Below are 10,737 nucleotides of genomic sequence, written 5' to 3' on the forward strand. Positions count from 1 at the left end.
AAGTTAGAATTATCATTGATCTTTTACATTACATGTTTCTTTTAAAATTTTTACTTTTATCCTTCTATTTCATATAAAAAAAAGCCTAGCGTTCATAATTCTCGAAAGAATTGAGCCCTAACTTACTGGGTTTCAATTTTTCTCGATGAATTTAGATAGCCATGTGCTTATTTTTTTAAAACCATACAATTTTAAATAATTTTAAAATAAAGCTTTTGAGACTTCAAAATGTTGGATCCTAACTTACTAGGTATGACATTTTGTTATCTCGAGTTAAGGATTTTAAAATAAAGGCAATATTCGATGTTTAGGAATGTCGAGAAATTGAACCCTAACTTACTGGATTCTGATTTCTCGATTGACCCAAATAATCAGATATCCTTCTCAAAATACGTAAGTTTTAAAAGTCAAAAGATAAGCTTAATTTTGAGGACTCGAAATGTTGCACTCTAACTTACTGAGTGTGACAATTTATTTCTTTGAAATAAGTGAGCCTTATCATCCCATTCATTTTATTCAAGATAAAAGGATCATATTTTAAAATCTTTTCAAAATTTCGACATTAAGATATTAAACAATCAATTCGGTACCAACTTTGGGCGTCACGAGGGTGCTTACCCTTCCTCGTGCATAACCGACTCCCGAACCTGTTTTCTCAAAGTTCGCAGACCTAAAATTATTTTCAAGGTGATTCGATCACACCACAATAAAAGATCGGTGGCGACTCCCATTTCTATTTTCAAAATCGATTTCCATTTTTTTAAACGCTTAAAAGTGGTTTTGACACACATATTGACTTTTGATAGCTAAGCAATCAAAGTTTTAGTCCAATCTAATATTCACATTTTAAGGGATTAGATGGGTTGATTCGATTCGATTCAATCTTTAAAATGTATTTTTTTTCAACTGACGTGATTGATGGATTAGATATTATTCATATATTTAACACAATTTACAAATATTGTTCAATAAATTGTCAATACCCTAAATAAAGAAATTGTCTTTACACAATTTTAGTGGTTAGGGAGTGGGCATTCTTTTGGCACTTGATTGCTAATTTTATATTTCTCAACAAATTCCCTTTTGACAATTTGTTGAACAAAATAAAATTTTAGTGGTTAGGGAGTGGGCACTCTTTTGGCATTCGATTGCTAATTTTATATTTCTCAACAACTTCCCTTTTGATAATTTGTTGAACAAAATAAAACTGAAAATGAATTTATGATTTTTGAATTAAATGAAATAAATAATGAAATTAAATTATTCGGTCATAGTGAATCATTGAATGTAAAAATATTAAATATATTTTTCATAGATTTTTTTGATAAAATCGTCATGATTTTAATAGAATTAGAATTGAGTTTAGAAAATTATTTAATTAGGAAATTGATTTGAGGTGTTGATTTTGGGAAATAGAAAATAGTTATCGTATTGGATCGAATTATATAGTATTGGGTTAAAATTCTAGGAAATACTTATAATTGGACCCGATATGGGAGAGGTATAAAAGCCAGATATGGGAGTTCATTTTTCTATTTGAAGTAGACTTCTACATTTTAACTAGATTTTCACCTCTTCTCTCTATAAATAGATGAGGCTGGTAGGACTAAATACATAATTTTAAGATATTATTATTCTGTCCAAAAATAGTGAGAATTTGTTCTCTAAGTATTAAATCTATTTTTTAGAATAAAAATTTTGTAGGTTTCTATTGAAAGAAGTTTTGCTTTTACACTGAAAGTAAAGAAAACTATTTTTGGTTCAGTGTTTGATTTGAATCGTTTGAGCCTACACACAAAGCAATTCGTGGTACGATAATAGTAGAGCAGGTCGTTCGGTTGAAATTCGGCAACGACAAGGATCCTTCTAGTCGAAAACACAAGTGCGATCAATAAAGGGTTTATTGCTATAAATATAAAAAATTAACTCGGTTTTCAAAATTTTTATTCTTCGTCGTGCAAGAAAATTATTTTCAAAACAATTTTTTTCCAACAATCATTTCCACTTTAATCCACACCACCATTTCCTCCTTTTTGTTTGACAAAATGGCTACCTATTAATCATTTGGACAGACTAAAAGATCAGCTATGTAACACCTTAATAAGTATCCGTCACGAAACAGAGTTACGGAGCATTACCGGATTTTACATATCAAATAAACAGACATTTTACATCAGTTAACATAATGTCAAAAACTAATAAAAAATCAAACATATTGTCCCTTATGTGAGCTCTTGAGGCCTAAAATACGCATTAGAAAGAAGTCAGGACTAAATCTAGTACTCAAAGAATTTTTTTTTCAAAGATGTAAGGACACGGCTGTGTGACTTACACAGTTAGTAGACACGCCAGTGTCTCAGGCCGTGTGGGCTTTCAAAATAGGGACACACGGTCGTGTTCGGCTCGTGTCCATACCCGTGTAACTCTCTTACTTGGATCACACGGCTAAGCCATACGCCCGTGTGCTAGGCCGTGTTAGCATACTGACTTACGCAATTTAAAAGATATAGGGGACACATGGCTGTGTCATCTGGTCGTGTGTCACACACGGTTGAGACACATGCCCGTATAGATGAAAATAGGCCATTTTCCAAGCAACATTTCTCATCCAAATTGTTACCAACCTAGCCTCAACAAATTACACATCAACAAGCCATATCAAGACATTCAACACAAACTAAAATCAAGTCTTAAACAAGCATTATCACCAAATATGACATTAGCTTCCTTAAACGTTAACTAAAAAAATGTCTAAACTTACCTAATTAATTTACCTAATCTAGTTACTAAAGTTCACTATAATTCAAATACATGGATACATACATATATCACTCATACTCATATCACAATATACTTCATTCTCATACCCATATGTAAGTTGGTTATTTAAACAAAATATCAATCATAATATTTGCGCAAGCCAAACCTTGACTAAAATCCACATAAAAGACTATACATGCCACATAAATCATATTGAACGTTTCAAAAACTACCGGAATAAGCTGGATAGTGTGACTTGAGTGCTGATCCAATTGTCCAACCTTTCGAAAATCTGCAAGGACATTAAACAAGATGAATAAGCTTAATGAAGCTTAGTAAGTTCGACAGGATAAATAAAAATCTTACCAAACTAACTATAACAAATCAAATAATAAAATTATTCACGATAATCCCTGTCAATTACAACTTCAGTCAATAAATACATCCGTCTTCAAATCAATACAAAAACAATTAACATGTCTTTCAAAATTTGATAAATCACATTACCGAAATTCTTCTATTCAAAGAACGACTTACAGATAAGAGTACATCTTTAATAGAAGCTCATAAGAGCTGGGCCTCCCAAATGAGCCAATAGAAGCTCTAAAGCTGAACAGAAGCTCGTAAGAGCTGAGCAAAAACTCATAGAAGTTAAACAGAAGCTCGTAAGAGCTAAACAGAAGCTCGAAAGAGCTAAACAGAAAGTAAAACATGAGAGTTCTCAACAAATACTGAACTCTGATTTACTTGGTAATTTTTCGATATCTTCCTCCAATACCGTCATATGCCAAATCATGAATGTACTCAAATTTCGCGTTCCATTCAATCCAAATATCCAATTTAATGTTATAATTCCAACAATGACTCATTTTCAACAATAGAATAAATTCATAATATCATTCATCAAATTTGTACAAATAAAAAATTTTAACCGTACAAACTTATCTGGATTGAATTGTAGTAATTGTAGAACTTTAGGGACTATTATGCTATTTTCCCTTTTTCACAAGTTTCTACGGGATCTTGATCTAAAATATAAAATTACTCATTCATTAGCATATATTTTACTTCTAATTCATTTCACAATTAATACCCTTTTATTTTTAAAATTTACACAATTACCCAAACTTTTACAATTTTTACAATTTAATCCTTTAGTTAGTTAATTTATCAAATTAACTCATTTTCCTTAATTGGTTATTTATTAAAATATTCTAAGCCATTAATTAGCTTTATTTTATTATTTTTTAAATTTCTTTGAGTACCCGATTTAGTCTTGACTTGTTTCTAATGCGTATTTTGGGCCTTGAAGGCTTACATAAGAGATAATATGTTTAATTTTTGATTGGTTTTTGACATTAATGTTAACTAATGTGAAATGTCTGTTTATTTGATATGTAAACTCGGTAATGCTCTGTAACCCTGTTTCAGCAACGGATATGGGTTAAGGTGTTACATTTATTGGTATCAGAGCTACGATTTAGTTGATTCTCTGACTGAACGTAGCGTGTGAGATGTCTAGAAATACATGCCATATAAATATGTGATAGTGTGATATGTATGATCCGATCTAGCCTTTGTTTTCTTATAGATTGTAAAGATGTCAGACGGATCTGAACGTGCTGAGGTTAACAGTAAAGTACCAATTATTTCAGCTCAAGAACGTGAACTTAAAAATATGTTCTTTGGGTATATGAATCAGTGGTTCAGCGAGTTTATGCAAGAAAAAAATCTGGCTCAGCAACCTCCACCCCTACTATACCACTTGTTGTACCTCCGGTTGTACCTCCACCTCCTCCAGTGACTGAACCTAATAGGCGTACTCCGATTGAGAAACTTAGAAGTGGTGCTGAAGAATTTCGGGGTAGATCAGAGGATGATCCGATTAAAGCTGAGTACTGGCTTCGAAATATAATAAGGGTTTTCGAAGAAATGGCTTGTTCTCCTAATGATTTTCTTAGATATGTAGTTTCATTATTAAAAGAGGAAGCATATAGTTGGTGGTCGACGATAGTAGCTGTGGTACCGAAGGAGAAAATTTCTTGGAAATTTTTTCAGACTGAGTTTAAAAAGAAATATGTCAGAAAAAAGGTATTTGAACAAGAAAAAGAGAGAACTTCTTGAGCTACGTTAGGGAAATAGATTAGTAGCTGAATATGAGAGAGAATTTGTGATCTCAGTAAATATGCTTGAGAAATTGTGCTTACTAAAGAAGATATGTGTATCCAGTTTGAAGATGGTCTGAATGATGAAATTCGAATGATGATTGGAGGCAATGAGATACGAGAATTTGTTGTCTTGTTTGATTGTGCACAGAAAATGGAAGAAGTGTACAACCGTAAGATGCAACGAGATAAGCAGAATCAAGAATTTCACAAGAGAGGTCCTTCTAATTCATATTTGGCATCACCGAAAAAAAAAAGGCTAAAGATGGTTTTAGCTGAGCTACCTCAGTGCTTGAACGTTCCAATAAAAACAAGATTCAACATGATTTCAGGGTATCTACTAGACCAGCTATTAGTGTGGGTAGTGTACAAAATAATCCAAAGCTGAAGTGTAGATTTTGTGGGACATATCACTTTGGTGAGTGTAGAGGTAGAATGGGAGCCTGTTATAGATGTGGATCAACTGATCATTTTATTCGTAATTGTCCTAAATTGCCAAAAGAGGATGAGATCAGAAAGAAAAGCAAATGTCTACCTCTCAGAAAAGTAGACGTTCAGGCCAGAATAGTGCTACCGGGACTACTTGTTCGGGAATGAAAGATGCTGTTCGAATGGCGTAGGTACAAGCAGGTGCTTTAGCCTCTAACCAAACAACAGTGTCCTTCATTCCGGAGCCCCATTTCCGTAAACCAAGTTCAAAAATGTAAAATAAGAACATTTAAAGAGTTAATATAAAAATAAGAATAATAAAATACTCATAAATAGACTCCACCAATATATTTTAGTTTTTATAATTTTTTGAATAATTTATATTTTATATTTTAAATGCGAAAGAATGTCCAAAAATAAATTTAAAGTTTAAAATGTTTTGATTGGTTAGTACGTGCCAATTAAGCTTTTAGCAAAATAATAAATAGTTAAAACTTTTACATTTTCTAATAGTATTCATGTATGCACTAGTGTGACTGGAATGAGTTAGTGTGATCGGTATGGATTGAAATTTCCACTAGTAAAAAAAAAAGTATTGCTTGTTTCGTTTTAAAATTGAAATGATGCGCACTAATCGATACAATCAGAACAACATAGTGAAAAAATGAAGACGTTATATCTATAGATTAAAAATATAAATATATATGCAAATACACATGGTTTTGAAAAATCAGACATATGTATAAACTAGGGAAAAAGTATATTAATCAAATGTATAAGGACATTTATGAACTAATTATTTTATATTAACAGTTTTTAGGTCTAGTACTTTATCATTATTAAAATTATCATCGTAGATAAAAAAATACAATTACATTTTTATTAATATAAAAAAGTACATAAAAATTATTAAAATAAGTTTTCACAGCCTGAACACGCGAGAACATTTTTATTTAATTATTGATGATTGAAGGATCTGGTTGAAAGAACAAAACAGAACTTGCTCTTTTATGTTGGGAGCTGCATTCTGCGATGAACATGTGTCCCATCTAACATTCTCTCCCTAGCCTTTATTGCCTGCAATTAACCATCCAAGTCTAGGAATACTAATAATAATTAAATATACATAAAATTATAGTGAAATGCTTGAGAAGAAGAACCTGGTTTTTCCAATTTGTGAAAATGGATACTAAAGCAAGGAGGATTCCTTGTACGGTGGATCCACACACCATTCCAAGCCAAAGACCTTCCGCTCTCAATTCTCAAATGCAAAACAAATGCACCTAATACTCCCATCGGTATTCCAACAAGATAATATGCCCCAAGATTTGCATAAGCTCCAATATGCTGCCACCCAATTCCTCTCACAATGCCTGCCATTTCAATCATCAGTTTAGTTTGGTATTACCTTAACACCCGGTCCTCCAAGAAATTGTGAACTACACATTTGTTGGGAACTGACCAGCAAGTACCACGTGTAAGCTGTCCATGATAATTGATAGGCACATTAGGGGAACCATTTTTGCCACATTATTGACTACTTCCTTGTCATCACTGTATGCATATCCGAATATGTGTCGGCAACAGAAAAGAATTACGCTTGCAATTACTGCTTCTGCAAGTGTAACAAGCGTCACAACAATGGTAGAAATTTGTGCTGCTTCTGGATTTCCGCCACCTAGCTCATTCGATACCCTAGTGCTGCACAATATTGTAGGATGGGAAATTATTTTTATCTATAAACATATAATTTTAACTGAAAAGATATAAGGTCAAATAACCTTGCAGCAACACTTATCCCAAATGGTATGTAGTAATGTAGAGACGAACTTGTAAAGCTGCAGATTCAAAAACAATAGATATTGGAGTTGAATGCAGTAACCAAGAATATAATTGAATATGTCTACACTTAATAATCATACCATATAGAGATAACTGATGTTTGGAGCTCTGCATCGGGTAGGAGTCCGGAAAGGAGTATAAGAATCTCAAAAGACCACCATTCAAGACTAGTTGTAACAAAGAAACAAGATTATATCATTGTTATTAGGGGAACCAAAACAAAATCACCATTAGTTGGGCCAAAAGGAATGACTTACCAAAGCATTACAGCAGAAGGAATTCCAAAGCGAAAGAAATGCTTGACACTCGAAAATACATCCTTGAGGATGAAACAACGAGTTTTCTCACAGGAGGCTGAGTATCTCATGTGGAAACCAAGCAAGATTACATTTAACCAGTAAGACAAGCCAATGGACAGTGCTGCTCCTGTATTTTCTAACCCGGATTTGAATACCAGAACCCAACAAACGGGGACATGGAAGCATAGAGTTGCGAGTGAAACGAAGAGCATTGGAAGAATCAAGCTCTGGGTCTGGAAATATCGAACTTGAGATTGAAGAATGGAGTAGGGGAATAACGCAGGAATAAGCCATATCCCGTATCTCCAAGCCATCTTCGCAATTTCAGGGTCTTGCCCCGTTAGCACTAATAGCTTGTCCATGAATACCGACAGCAGGCAGACCGGAAGACAAATTGGAATTAGACACATTATTGCGCAATAAGTATAACTTCCAAACTTTTGATATTGCTTTGCTCCGTAAGCTTGACCGCATAAGGTTTCCATGGCACCAGCAAATCCCGACTTCAATTCTCAGCAGATAAATAACCGGTGTTAATTAGCATTACGTCCACGTTACTACTTTTTCAAACCATTGGAATCCAACAAACGGTCGAATTAATTAGACTGTGATTCAAAATAAATTAATTATTAAAAATATTTAAATATTTAAAATTCTATAGAAATTATTTTAACATTGGGTTCAAACGAGACCTGTTCAGATTAAATCACAAATGACTAATTTTTTCTCCCCAACTGAGAAAGTGTTCAAACTATTATCTCTTCTCAGTGTTTCCTAGGGTAGTAGGATGAAATTATTATATTTGAAAAGATTTGGGTTGTATCCAATTCAAACCCTACCCATTTTCTAACTTCATTGTTGATATGAAAATTAAGATTTGTTTAAACATGTAATTAAAACTTTCGTTTAATATCTACATGAGTTTAAATTCCATCATCACCTTCCTTTTCTTTCAATTTTGTAATGTTAAAAAATTAACTTGATAATTATGCTTAAAAAGTTATTAAAGGTAAAATAAAATGAAAATTGAGAGGATGAAAAATATAATTTTTTTTCTAAAAGTGCGCTGTTGTAAGAAAGATATAAAAATAAAAGAAAAATCCATTACTTGATAGAATTGAAAAAACTATATAAAACATTGGAAAATGCATACTTTTGAACTAATATACACATATTTATTATTTTCTCTCATCACATCTTTCCAATTTGGAAAGATTTATGTATTATGATGATCATCTCATATTTTATTTTTTCTCACTTTTCTTCAGGCAGTTTCAACATTTATTTCTTCACTTTTTCACTTCCTCTTTCCATCCTTTCACATTTTCCAAACACACACTAAAACCCAACTTGAGCTGTAGCGGATCTCAACATCAACATATCTAATGTGTATATATTAAATTAGTAAGGTTTAAAGTGATATTCGGAATTCAAAAGGAGTGGAAGGAAGTAAGATTTACTAGGAGGCTAAAGCCAGTGACATTGCAGAAAGAGGTGGCGATTGCAACAGCAGATAGTGAGAGTTGACCAAGGTGACCTGCCATCATCACTGACACAGCCTGAAGAAGGTATTGCGAGACTGCCACCGCCATGAAAGGAACTGCAACCGAGCTCACTTTCATAAGCTCTTCCAGGAACAACCCCCATCTCCTCGCTTCCCTCTTCCCCAACAACACTTCATCCATTTCTTTCTTCTCTTTACTTTCCTCTACCTTGTAACTCCAAATTTTTTATAAGCACTGTATGAATTAAAACATCCAGTTGCTTCTATCATTGTGTTTTTAGTCGTCATCAAGTAGAAATGATAGCATAAGCTAAAACCACCAAAAGGTGCAAAACAACAGAAACAAACAAATACAAACGGTAAAGCAAATTGGTTGTTGCCCCTAAAACCACGATACTGACTACTGACTCATTAAAATTTGTTCAATTAAAACTACCAAATTTCTTCTGTAATTGTTAATTCTTTACAGACTTATCTTACTCAGCCCGTGAGAGTGAGATGAAAGTGATACACCCTGAAAAATATATATTTATTTGCTAAAATTTACTTCGCTTGTTGAAAAATTATTTCCATAATACAGACCAATCCTTCCCGGCACACTAAACAAAAAATATAATAAATAAAAGTCTAATAAACAGTCCAACTCATTTACAAAATATCAGATCCAAATTACAGGCCCAATGCACTACCCAAAATTACAAACCCAATGGCCCAAATCAAAACAAAAAAAAAACCTAATGGTCCAAATGTCCCAAAAGCTTAAAATTTTTTCAAAAAAACAACCCTAGCTCGTGCCTTCCACCATCAACCACCACCTGCAAGGACAACAACCAAACACGCAAAAAACAGTGCGAAACAGCAGAAAAAATAGAAAAATAATGTTGTAAATTGGCTATAAAAGCCATTGAACAAATTGTATTCAGGGTGTTTTTTTTTTAGAAATCATACACGAAGAAAAAAACAGAATACAAAACCCGAAGGTGATTTTTTTTTTTGAATCTTATATATATATAAATCATAAATAAAAAGAAAAAGAAAACACTTACCTGACGATTTGCGTTCCTCCACCGAGAGAGGCTGAGGTCGCCACCTCCGATGAAAGGTGGATCTGACAAGAAGTTCTTTAAAACTCAAAAACCAAAGGATTTCTTCGAGATTTCTGTGATTTGGTGGGTTTTTTGGAAAAAAACGATCTCAGATTTAGGCTCAGGGAGCTAAAACGATCAAAAAGGGGGGTTTTTTTATATTTTTTTGGCAACGGTGGACAGCGGAGCTATCGCTCGCGACCGGCGGCCGTCTCGGAAGCTCGTCGGACCAGTGGCCAAATTATGGGCTGCTTTCAGAGAAAAAAAAAGACAGAAAGAGGTTTTTGTTTTTTTAAATACTGATGAAATGATTTTTTTTAGGATTTTTTTTTTACTTAAATAGGGGGTTAAAAAGGCGTCGTTTTGGCTTGAGCCCGTAAACCCTAAAATGGTGTCGTTTTAGACTCCGACCCACCAACCCGACCCGACCCTAGCAAGGATCCGCCTTTTTTTAAATGGGGGTCTAATTACGTCCCAGTCCTTCCACTTTTTCTTTGTTTTTCACTGTGGTCCTAATTTCTTTATTTTTTCTTTTTAGATTGCACCATTAATTTCAAATATCTTTCAATTTAGTCCTCAAACCATTGACCCCCTGGGGAAGAACACATGTCTAGGAGTTTTCCCATTTAGTCCCTGCTTATTTTAGCGTGTTT

At 33.5% G+C, this 10,737-nt stretch overlaps 1 pseudogene; it reads right to left on the reverse strand.

Annotated features, from left to right (window-relative positions):
• Positions 1-6,212: 6,212 nt before the first annotated feature.
• On the reverse strand, positions 6,213-9,384 carry LOC105763165 (protein DETOXIFICATION 3-like; annotated as a pseudogene).
• Positions 9,385-10,737: the final 1,353 nt, after the last annotated feature.

This window comes from Gossypium raimondii, chromosome 12 (genome assembly GCF_025698545.1).
Source record: "Gossypium raimondii isolate GPD5lz chromosome 12, ASM2569854v1, whole genome shotgun sequence".
NCBI classification, from domain to species: domain Eukaryota; kingdom Viridiplantae; phylum Streptophyta; class Magnoliopsida; order Malvales; family Malvaceae; genus Gossypium; species Gossypium raimondii.